This window comes from Lepisosteus platostomus, chromosome 13, assembly GCF_059453375.1.
Source record: "Lepisosteus platostomus isolate fLepPlt1 chromosome 13, fLepPlt1.hap1, whole genome shotgun sequence".
In the NCBI taxonomy this organism is placed as follows: Eukaryota; Metazoa; Chordata; class Actinopteri; order Semionotiformes; family Lepisosteidae; genus Lepisosteus; species Lepisosteus platostomus.
In genome coordinates, this window is record NC_142623.1 from 43,664,395 (window position 1) to 43,676,084 (window position 11,690).

Sequence of the window (11,690 nt, forward strand, 5' to 3'; positions counted from 1 at the left end):
CCAGAAAGGGGAGAGGCTTCAAATCTGGTAATTGATTGTGCTCCAGAGTGTAGATAATATCCTAACATTATGGTGTCAGTGAAATATAAACCTTTTGCAGTATGGTTCTCTTCTGCAGCCCCGGTGAGTGATGGACTCTGAAAAAAACAATTTGGTCTTCAACTTCGCTTGCACATAACTATAGTTTATGTGCTGTGTGTTCCCACTGAATATAACACTTACAGAGCTTACAGACAACCGTCTCTCACCTTAACACGTCTTCAAAAAGAGCCCATTCTGGAGTGCATAGTCCTTTCTCATGCTTTCTTTATTCCCTTTCCTAATACAATGTTAGCTTCAACAAGCCAACTGATTGAGATAATACATTTCAAGTGTTAGTAATGCCACCTTAAGGGCTCTTGGAGGTGCGAGGTAAATTAATAGTCCCAGCACCTCGATCTCCAGCAATTGCATTACCCTCTGATTTATGGAACAACAGCCTTAAATAAGCCTGTAACCTTGAGCCTGCAAAATGCAAAGTAAAAATGTGTTTACTGCTTCAGCGCCGGAATTAATCCAGCAGCTGAAAATTGAACTAAACTGGAAGACCATATGGATAAGCATCTGTTTTTTCAGTTAATGAGCTTGTTCTATTTTTATTTTTTGTATTGAGTGCACAATGTGAAGTCTTATACATACACATCCTATTAGACTTTGTTGGGATGAAATATACATTATTCCAAGTTTCGGTGGGAGTTAAAATCAGCAATTGTAATTATTTATGGGCAAGAATGTTAATTGACTCTTCATCCAATCACTGTGCTACAGTTCCCTCTCTTGTGGTGTTGTAAATGGTGAAATAGCTACTTAATATTTATCATATTCATTTGTTTGACAGCTTGGAACAAAAGAGTTCAATGCATAAACCAAACAAATACAAGTGAATAGTGGGTCATACACTCTGTAACAATGATGAGCCGAGTACTGCACATGTCAAAGAGCACACTAAAGCCAAAGATCTGAACGCATCTCTGGACTGCTGATAAGAGTCTCTTCCAGCATAACCCTGCCCTACCCTGCCCTGAGACAACAGGAGAGCCAAATTCAACCAGATCTGCTGATCTGTGGCAGAGGTACTTGGAAAATGCAGTGGTTGGCTTTCTCAAAATGATATTGGACTGTCAGTTTTAATCTGCTCTCCTGGTTTCAAATGAGCTCCTTTGCACTAGCAGTCACCTTGATGAACCTCATCACGAGGAGGAGATGGTTCAGTTATTACATTTCATCTTGTGCTGTCATTTAAAATGGCAGCAATTCAAGCTTTAGAGTTCAACAGTGCTGCTCAACACTATTGAAGCCTCTAACTTTGCAATGCTGATGTTGGAGCCTGCAAGCATAACCTCAGTCTTGTCACAAGTCAGCTCAGGAAACTTTTGTTGCATTCAAACCTTCATGTCCTACAGTACACACACCTGGAAAGTTCAGAGACCAGGCCAATAACACTGGATTTGTTCTACAGATAAAACTGAGTTCCATGTCTCTTTCTGTACAATTCTCATTGGTGATGGTGAATGCTCTGTCCATCAGCAAATCGCAATCCTACAGGCTGGCTAACTTGACAAACCCAGCTGGGGGAAAAGGTTTCTCTCTGCGAGGAGCATTTGGGACGACTGGTCTCTGGAAGCAGCTGGGAGCAGGAGAAATTGAATATTGAATTGAGAGGCGAGCTGCTGCAGCTCAGACTGGTCAAAAATGACATGGTTCCTCAGGACCAGGACCAGCACTGTGCAGATGCCAGCAGTCCACAGGGAGAGGTGGATGAGTTGCTTCGAAGTGTCTCCCTGAGTGAGGAAAGATCTGCGCACACAGCCCTTAGTAGCCAGCTGTCTCCTGATACTATACCCTGAGTGTCTCGTCTCACAAGTGACACACAAGGCACTGAGTGTTGAGGCAAAAGGGAAGAGAGAGGGAGAAAGAGATACAGTACATGTGAAAATCTCGCCTGGCCCCTCTGGGCAAACGACTCGCTGTGTTGAGTCTCATCTTCCTCTAAATTGACTCTAACATCCTCTACAGAGTAGTTATTCAAACCACGTGTTCGGATGAACCAGGATAACAACTCATCACTCCCAGAAGAATAAGGAAGCAGAAAAACTGGGAATTAATCAATGGAGACATAGTCTGTAGAAATAAGGCTGTAGGGAAGACTTGTAAAAGTTGGGTAAGAGGCTTAAGACTTGATAGAAAACGTGAGATCATGTGAAGAAAAACAGAGCCGAACATCTTTTAGAAATCCGGACCAAACAAAAATGAAGACAACAGATCAGCCTGAATATTTGGTTCACCCTTTAAAAAACAATGCTGGCGGTACTCCGATTTGAAAGCAGAGGAAATGTACAAAACTATGGCAACAAAAAATCATAAATATCATTTTACATTACTTGTAGGAATGGGTCTAGAAAACGAACTGCCTGTGATAAGGGAGGCAGGACAATTGAACAGATGGTAAAGCTTGCTGGGTCTGGATTGCCGGACATTTCTAAAGACATGTTCCCAGTGAAGTCAGGCAACCATAAGGACAGTGAGTTGGATGGAAAAAAACAACCAGAAGGTTCCAAAATCAACCAACAAAATAAAAAGATTTTATTCACGTACGCTCTGTAGAAACTCCTTTATCTGCTTTCTTCCAAACCACAGTCGGTGTAAGATACAGGATCGTTTTAGGCCTAATATAACTGGCACGTTTGAATATATCAGAATATTGTGGTTTTACCACACATAACTTGAACAAACTTTAACAGTATTGTACTGTACATGGATCCTGAGCTGAAATCCCTGCTGAATAAAGTCAGCCTCAGTCAGCCTCAGCACCAGCAGCCGACATGATGGGCAGATAAAGGCTTGAGACCATATGGGCTTGTTTCTGAGGCTCTGCCCTTTCATTCCCAAGCAAGTGTGTGTGTGGATTTGAACCCCCTGGGAACCCATTCTGACAGGCCAGGCAGCACGAGACAAATTACCATTAACACATACACACGGGTCAAGTGCAAGGGGTCACTGATTAATTATCAGAGGCAGGCTAAAAGGGGGTACAGATGTCTAGACACACCGCATATAAATGATTGAGAGGTGAAAATGATGGCATCTTTACTCATACTGAAAGGATACTTTCCTTGGCTGGTGATTAATCATTAGCACTCTAAATTACAGCAGCTCGGCTGGTCTCTCTCTATGTTCACATTAGGAATTCAATTTTTTGAAGGGGTTTCTTTGAAAATTTTACTTTAAAAGCTTGGAAACACGTTAGTTGTTGGCTCTACAATCATAGATATATACAGTATGCATATACAGTAGCTTATCTTTATCATTACTTGTGTCTCTGTTTTATCATGTATTTTGAAAAACATTGTATATTTCAGATGCAATAGTTAGCAATGTCCCTCAGCAAAGAAGCTGTTCGATTTGTCGTTCTCGTGTTGGATACTTTTGCATATTTATAAATGCAGAAATCCGGTCCAAAACAAGAATTTTTTTCTTGATAGGAAGTATATGGTGTAGTAGTACAATCTTTCGTTTATAGGAACACAGTGTAAATTTTGAAAGATTTTTGTTCTGTAGTCCTTCAAATGAAGCTCATGGAAGAGTGGTAAAACATGATACAGTCTGTCTGAAATTTCACCGTTTCCTGCTTGTACTGCTGTCCTTCCATCTTTCAACGGTGGTGTTAATATCAGCCAAAAAACAAAAGAAAATCCACAATCAAAGAGTTCACCCCTTAAACCACTTCTACACATTCTTCCTTGTGAAAAACATGATTTGTACAGCTACTGTATCCCTCTATTTACAAACTAAAAGGTATTTTCCCTGTCTTTTAAACATAAAGCTATAACTCTCACTGTCAAATTATTGTGTTTCAGGCTGTCTTCAGTTTTTCAGCATCCAATCCTTCTGTAATGTGGGCTCCTCAATGGGCACGAGTGGAAAATCAATGTCAATCACCTTGTTCTGGACATCCTGGCCTTGAATCCAGTGATCATCACACTTAACAATCCTCCAGAGTCTAACAACCGCCACTTTTATTAAATCCGCTCATCTCGTGTCATCTCCATCAGCCGTGAGCATCTTCAGCTAATGCATGGCTAAAATGATTCTTATTGCGATCACTTTTGTCTCTCAGGAAGACACAGAACTGACACTGGTGAACAGTATTTTCTGGGTAGGCCTGACACATGCACCTCCTCCCTTCTAAATAATTTTTAAAAAGTGATGAAGGAATTCAGGAATGGGTTTTGGCATTTAGATTTGGCGTCAATAAGATTTGATGGAATTAACCCAAAAAATGTGTGTTTCTCTCAACCACAAATCACATTGGCCTCCCGGTAGAAAGCTAATAAAGCATCAAGTTTACAGTGCGGCGGAGTTAAGCACCTGAATTAAAGCTGCATATTCTGGTTGATGCTCATATGCCACAGCAATAGAGAGGGACACATGAGGGCTCTTCGCTCCTCGAGTTTGAAACGGGTGGATTGTTCTGGACGCAGGCACTTCATGTGACAAGCGCAGATCATCTGCAGTACAAGCAGCACCAGGAGTCCACTCCACAGCGCAGGGATTATTGTAACCATAATTGCAGGGAGCATCTGCTTGCTCAGCGTATGACTTACAAGAGGTGAACGTGTGCAGGGGTCTCTGCCCTGAGTCTAATAGATTCCAGCAATAACCAGGTGGGTACAGAACCGCAGAAGCGGCACACACAAGGGGAGAAGAAGACCAGCACTGTCCTTGGTGGGTGGGGGCACCCCTGCATGCATTGCTAACGTGTGTTTGAGCGATTTCCTCTCCACGCGAGGCACTTGTTCCAGGGCGATACAGGAGCTCTGTCAGATTGAGCGGCAGGGGTGTGCGCAGAGGATGATCGGAAATCGCCCCGGGTCACAGTGTGCTACTGTACCTCTCAGTCTGTCCAGTGCACAAGAAATGAGACATTCACGGAAAGGATATGTGTTCCACAATCAGAATCACTGCAGGTGGCAATATTTGAATACACTGCAGTTTAATATCAAATTGTCTGATCTGCATGATCTCCACTCTCTTGTTAAGATTTGTTCCTTGATCGCCCTCTGTCACACTTTGAGATGAAGGTGTTGCATTAAAGCCCTTTTCATCAGTGTTCCATTGATGCCTCTTTGGTTATTTTGACTCCTTGTTAGTTTGGAAGTAGTCAGTACTGTCACCACATGATTCCGTATTGATTAAATTTACTTTTGTTCGGAAATTGCAAACAGGTATAAACTTTGACTCTGTCTAGATTCATAATTAGTTTATAGTCATAGCAAAAAAAACAGTTTCTTGTTGTCTGAATATTCAGTAGAGGCACTAAGTAATGCCTTAGCATTACTTAAGCAAAATAAGAATGAGGCTGATTGTATTCAATGCCAGTTCTGCAATGAAGTGGTGTATACATCAGGAGCTCTGCCGCACCAGGAACAGGAAGCAGACATCCTCGGGGATAAGAAACAAACACATGCATATAGGACACTCTTGTCTGTGTTTGCTGAAAGGTGTAGGTTGTAGCTACTGTTACAATGTGGGAAGCAAAGGTACTGTTACATTTTCCTATGTGAGGCTGATCAGAGTTCACAAGGCAGTCTGAAACTTTTATTATCTGTAGTTTTAAGTACCTGCAGCTGACGTCTGATGATGCACAAGGGAGCTCTGCTACAAATAACAAATTCTGAGCTGAAGTGAGCTTGTCAAAAATGTTATGGACAGCGTTACCCCAAACCCCAAGGAGGGGCTAGTGTGTGTTGGAGGTTGGGAGTGGTACTGTTTTTATGGTGCCTAGAAAGCCCTGTGACATGAATAATGCCCTTTTCAGTTTTTCAAGATGACTACTGAAGCACACACCAAGCATATGGCACGAAGAATATCCCATTAGGATTCTGCTTTCTTGTGCATTTTCCGATCTGAAGGTTCAGCATATTAATTGCAGTTTAAAACATAAAATCTTTTCCTGTGGATCTAGGTAATGGGAGAGGGTGTGCGTGTGGGGGGCTGTAATAAATTTTAAACAGGTGTATTAAAGTATGTAACACGCATGAGCAAGTACTGCTTGATTGGATTAGAGCCATCTCAGATTTATTCAGCTATTCTTGCTCAATAAATTCTTAGTAAAAGCAAAACCTAGCTACACTGATGCACATAGCAAGAATAGTTTCATTTTTACTAAAAATAGATGCAGATTTCATGGAGTCCTCAGCATTTCGAGACCCAGTAGCATTTGGATGCCACACAAGATAAACAGTGACATCTAGTGGAAGACTCGGGGTACTGCTGGAGAGCCGCAAAGTGAAGGAGATGCGGGCACTCTGTAGTGCAGCTGCTGCAGAGCACCTTGCGGATTTTTCATCTGGTTCCATGATATCCATTCAAAGAAGAGGATTCATTGAAAAAGACAGGTTGCCCCTGCCTGCCTTCTCTCCAGTTGGACTCTTCTCTTGGCCAGACAGGGAAATGAAGCCCTTTGTGCTGCCGTCGAAAGAGCAGGGCGAAAGAAATGGCAAAAGGAGACCGTCTCCCCCAGGGACGAGAGTTAAGAGTTAGCAGAGATGGCGAAGAGCTACGCCTGGAGTCTGCGCATGTCGCGTCGCACTGTCGGGGTACAACACCGTCGTGGAAGGTGTCGATACCAGTTAAAGAGGAGTGTGAATGAACTGGCCAGATTAAGAATATTCCAACGTCGTTGCTCCGAGGGCTTTGTTAGCTCTGTGATTTAAAAGCAGCCTCTCCTCGGGAGTGATGGCTGATGTAGGCTCACCTCCTGGGTGGCGGCCCCCTCAGCTGCCAAAACCTCCCCTACGGCCACAACATCTCCCCCTGCCTTGCCGCTCTGAAGAACGTGCTGGGGGAGCCCTCCCGTTTTCATTGGGACAGTCAGGCTCAAAAAGGTTATCATCTACGGTCACCAAGTGCAAGACGGAGTAGGGCTGCGCCTTGGACAGGACACAGGGCCTCAGAGCCGGGACTGGACAGGACACAATGTCTGAGTGTGGGGATTCGAAGCTGCAAGCACAGTGAGGGAAAATGAATTTGTGGTTCCAAAGGTTAGGGAAAGAGGAATCTAGAGAGGGCTTTGGAAGCATATGCACATAGCAAAATGATATTTATTCCACAAGGGTAGTTGAGAATTCCACCAAGAAATCTTTCTCTGGTAATGCTGAACTGAGAGAGAGAAGATGTGCAACACTGTGCCCCCAGCATAAGTGTCAGCTTCCTGCGAGGGTGTCTGCATCAGGCCCTGCATGTGTCTGCTTCATTATGTTCTTAACGTGACATGTGGAAAATTAAAAACATGTCCACATTAAATAGAGGCCTTCTGTCAATTAATGACATAATCAAATAAGTCAACAGAAACTAATTTATTTTATTGAAATGTTCTATAATTAATTTCAAGCCAATTCTTCCATTTCAGAAACAATTAGTTTTTTCCATTTGGCACTAATTCTGTTACCCTTATTTTTATTTCTTAATTTGTTCAATCTGAGAATTAATTGTATTTAACTGATAAGATGGATGAGGATATCTTCTGCCAAAAGAGGAAAATTCTTAAAAAATAAAATCTGTGTTTTGCAATACTCCTGGGTTTCAAATGTTTTACTGGGAACATGATGTGGCCTCATTAATTCTTAAAAATCCTAAAATTAAGTCTGACAAGAAACCCAAGCACACCACATGAAGAGCTGATTTGTAGACTAAGTGATGGGAAGAATGCACTTGAGGCTTTGCATTATTGAATTAAATACTATTTGTAAGTCATTTTACTGCTAACGAGGATCTGCAATCAGGTAGAGCAAATTGAGGCGACATCTTAAGGAATGAAAGGACACCACTTCTCTTAATGCGCTCCTCTAATTTAAAGGCATCTCTCCCCTGCCTGTTTGCCTGCCCTCTACAACCTCTCCTCCCCTTGTGCAGTGGGGTGACTTTTGCCCGTTGCTTTTGTGTCGTGTTTCAGAAGAACGCAAAATAGAGGAAGGGCCGAGCACTCCGGTTGACCTTCTGCTGGCATGACTGTGCGAGTCACTACGCCCCTCCAGAGCCCCTGTCTGTGCGCTTCCTCACCGCCTGGCCTCTCTACTGGTGGGAGCTGTGACTGCCTCATGGCCAGGGCGGTGCCACTAGGACAAGCGGCTGAACGCGAACGGACGCCTGAACGAATGCACCTCGTTCCCGGGGCTTGTTTCCATCGTCTGAAATTTTCAAATTACAGAGACTCGTTTCTATAATGCAAAAGCATGTGCAGCTGTTTTACTTTTGTTCTGTTTTCACAGCAGCCTCCTGCATTAGAGGAGCAGCTCAGAACCTTCTCTTGAAGACTGTGTGAGCAGAGACTGCAGCCAGCACGTTTGAGTTTTTAAGACTTCAGTTTTACATGCGGTGTGTACCGTATATACAGTCGAATGCTCACCAAAGACTGATGATTGCCTTTGGGAGAAACAGAGATTTTCAGCCCTCGGCCTCAGGTAGATAGGTACACCTTAAAATGTACAGACGGTTTGCAGAAAAATCATCTTAACCTGGAAAATGTTATATCTTTTCATGTTTAATGAGAAGAGAGGGAGATTAACCATGTTATGATGATAAAAAGGTCGCCCTGGAGCACAGTCCTTGCGGTGAGATAGCTGAGAAAAGGCATGCCGATTTATTCTTCGGAAACAGAAAGCAGGGACAAGGCCAAAATGAATGGAACTCGATTTCGAAGCTGCTGTTGCCTAGCATGATGCATAATGAGTTCGACCCTGGGGACAAACTAAAAAAAAAAATTCTCACGGCTGAGTCTTTCCATGCTTTCCTTTCGAACAGCACACTTCCTGGAAGGACCACATGTCAAGCAGTCCTTTAAAGAACATTCTTACAAATACCATGGCTTAAGAAAAGCTTAATTTAAACTCCACAGAAATTCAATTTTCTCACTGGGAACTGAAAGAGAACTCTTGCCCCATACTTGAAAAGTGGTTGGCAGACTGATTTTCAAAGCTTTTTGCTCCCACGCTTGATTTGCGACCAATTTTCAGAAATTATCGCTGATCCGTCTTAAATTGTCAGGGACCTGGCTGAACTCTAGCCCTAGTGCAGAGGAGGCGATGGTATGTTGATGACCAAGATGCACTGTGGCTGTAAGCTTATTCCATTCATGTCCAGATTCAGCTACCTGATGTACATGTATCTAAGCAGCTAGATAATGACTTTTTCCTTTGTTTCAGGAGTCACCTTTTCTGTTTTTACTGATGTCTTTGACTGTGGTGTAGCATCTTGAGTAAGCAAAAAAATAACTGCTGCATTTTCATCCAGTAAGAAGCCATATAACCCAAAAGAGACAAAAATCACCAACACATCTCAGTAAACACAGCTATTTTTTAAACTTTTTAGCTTTAGCTACAGAGTTTTAGTCCTGTAACTAAATGTGACGAAATTTCTTGTTGAAGAAATGTTTTGTACCTGAACTAAATTCGTTTTACCACAGCTGAGTCAACGTTCGTGCTGTCAACCTTTTTTTTTTAGTTTGGGATTTGTCTTTTGAGAATTCAAGCCTTGATTGAAAACCTTCACTTTTTAAAAAATGTGTTTGTTTTTTAAATTTAACAAAACGGGTCGTCTTCAGAATATTTCCTCAGGGCAATGTGAATTGTGCCCATTTTCCTGAAACCCCCCATACATCGAAAGCAGACTTAAACAGGCTAAACTTGCTAACATGCTGGCTGTGCTATCTGTCCAGTAATTCCTGTGGCTCACACAGTAGGTTTCCACTTTAGTTTGTCTCACCAACAGGCTTTTACAAATTCTTGGCAGGACGCATGCAGCGCATAACTCTGTCTCAGTTCTACATCTCAAGTGCAAGGTGAACCAAGTGGGCTGTTTCCGACTGTAAATGTTGCGGACGGACTGTGTTTGCTGGAAGACCATCAGATAATTTCAGGACACTTTCTACTCATTACCTGCCAGAGACAGAGATGCTCCTCTGCTTTCCAATTCAGTTCCGATCCTCTGCAGAGGTTTGAAACAGCAGATGGTAATACAATTTTTTATGATATAGAAATATTTATGATTGCTTGTCACAGCCGAAGAGAAAGGCAAGCTGTGATTCACTTTCACCCAGTCAGATACCTGTCAAGGCACCATCCCTGTGCAGATATAAAGTGCCTTACACTTTACTGGGCCATGCAGGCCTCAGAGGGCATTACCTGCATCAGATTACTGTATTTTACAAGTGGGTCTGAGTTTAATGGTAAAACTAATGTCTAGGCATCTGTTGATAACTGTCTATATATTAATGTAAGTTCTACAAAGAGTTGTGGTTGAGATTTTGATCTAGATGGAGGTTTTCTTATTGATATCAAATAATTCTACAGGGCTAACATCATATTTGCACCACTATGTTGATGATGTATAAATATACACTCGCTAATACATGCCCCATTTACTAATTTGCAACCCAAACCCAAAGTCTACCCGGTATATTAAAAGACCCCGGTCCTCTTGTACCCACCTTAAGCCCCGCAGAAGCAGATAAAAGCAGCCTGCAATCACACTGCTGGAACAAAGGAAGAAGAAAGCAGTCCGACAGCTTTCCGGTGGTATCTGATTGCACATCGACTATAACTGAATGTGACTGGAACTGGTTTCCCTGCATTAAAAATATATGAAATCCTTGCAGATGTTTTGTGTGCCTGTCAGACAGAACTAGAAAGCTGTTTCCTGGTTACAAATATTGCCTTCAGACAGATCATATGCATATGAAAAAGACTGATCGGAGCAGCCAGGGATGATCTGCCTCGCTTTGTTTCGCCTTGTTCAACAAAGTGACACACCAGCTCTGTGCTTTAGCTTCAGCTCAGTGGCTTAGACAGCCACACGCCGATACTCTTCACAGTCCTTTTTTTGTTCCATTACATTTTTTTCCTAAGGCGATCGATTTTATTTAATGATGACTTTGCACGACTGTTTTAGTCATCAATTCTCTTCAACGTCAATCAGTTTGTCCCATCGGCCTGGCGCCCATACGGCAAGAGGTAGAGGAGGAAGAGCAGGCTCTCCGAGTCTTCCTCCAGCGTGCACCCATGTGTTGCCGCGGTGCTGAGTGACCCACCTGCGCGGACAGCAGGTCTCTGTCTGGAGGTGATGTGTTCACTCCAGCAGTAACACAGGGCCGGGCCAGCTCTGTGCTGCCAGCTGGGGAAGACGGCTGTTTAGCAGAGATGGGTGTGGGTCATTGCGACAGACCGGCAGACCTGCCACTAGAGGTCATGTTGCTTGTACACCTGAGGGACATCATGAAGATTAACTAGATAATTGGAATGGGCGGAGAGCCACATTCTCACATGGGGTTAAGTGAGACTCATTTGGTATACAGACCCACAGAGATAGCTGGTGTTGGGCTGGTTTAGAGCAAGTCCCATTATCTGTGTTATTAAGCAAAGACTTGCCTTAATAAAGACTCCTGTGCACAATATTTAGCTGCCCATCATGGTTTTCATGTGCTCTCGAGTCTCAAGAGCCACCTATTTAGGACAGCTTGTCACAGCAATATATAATAATAAACTTCAGGCATTCAAGCTTTTGTGGTTCTTCAGCACTTAGATTGGTTAATTAAAACTGGCCTCGTTTTAAAACCACAATTAAAAAAAAAAAAGGATTACCGACAGACAACTGAA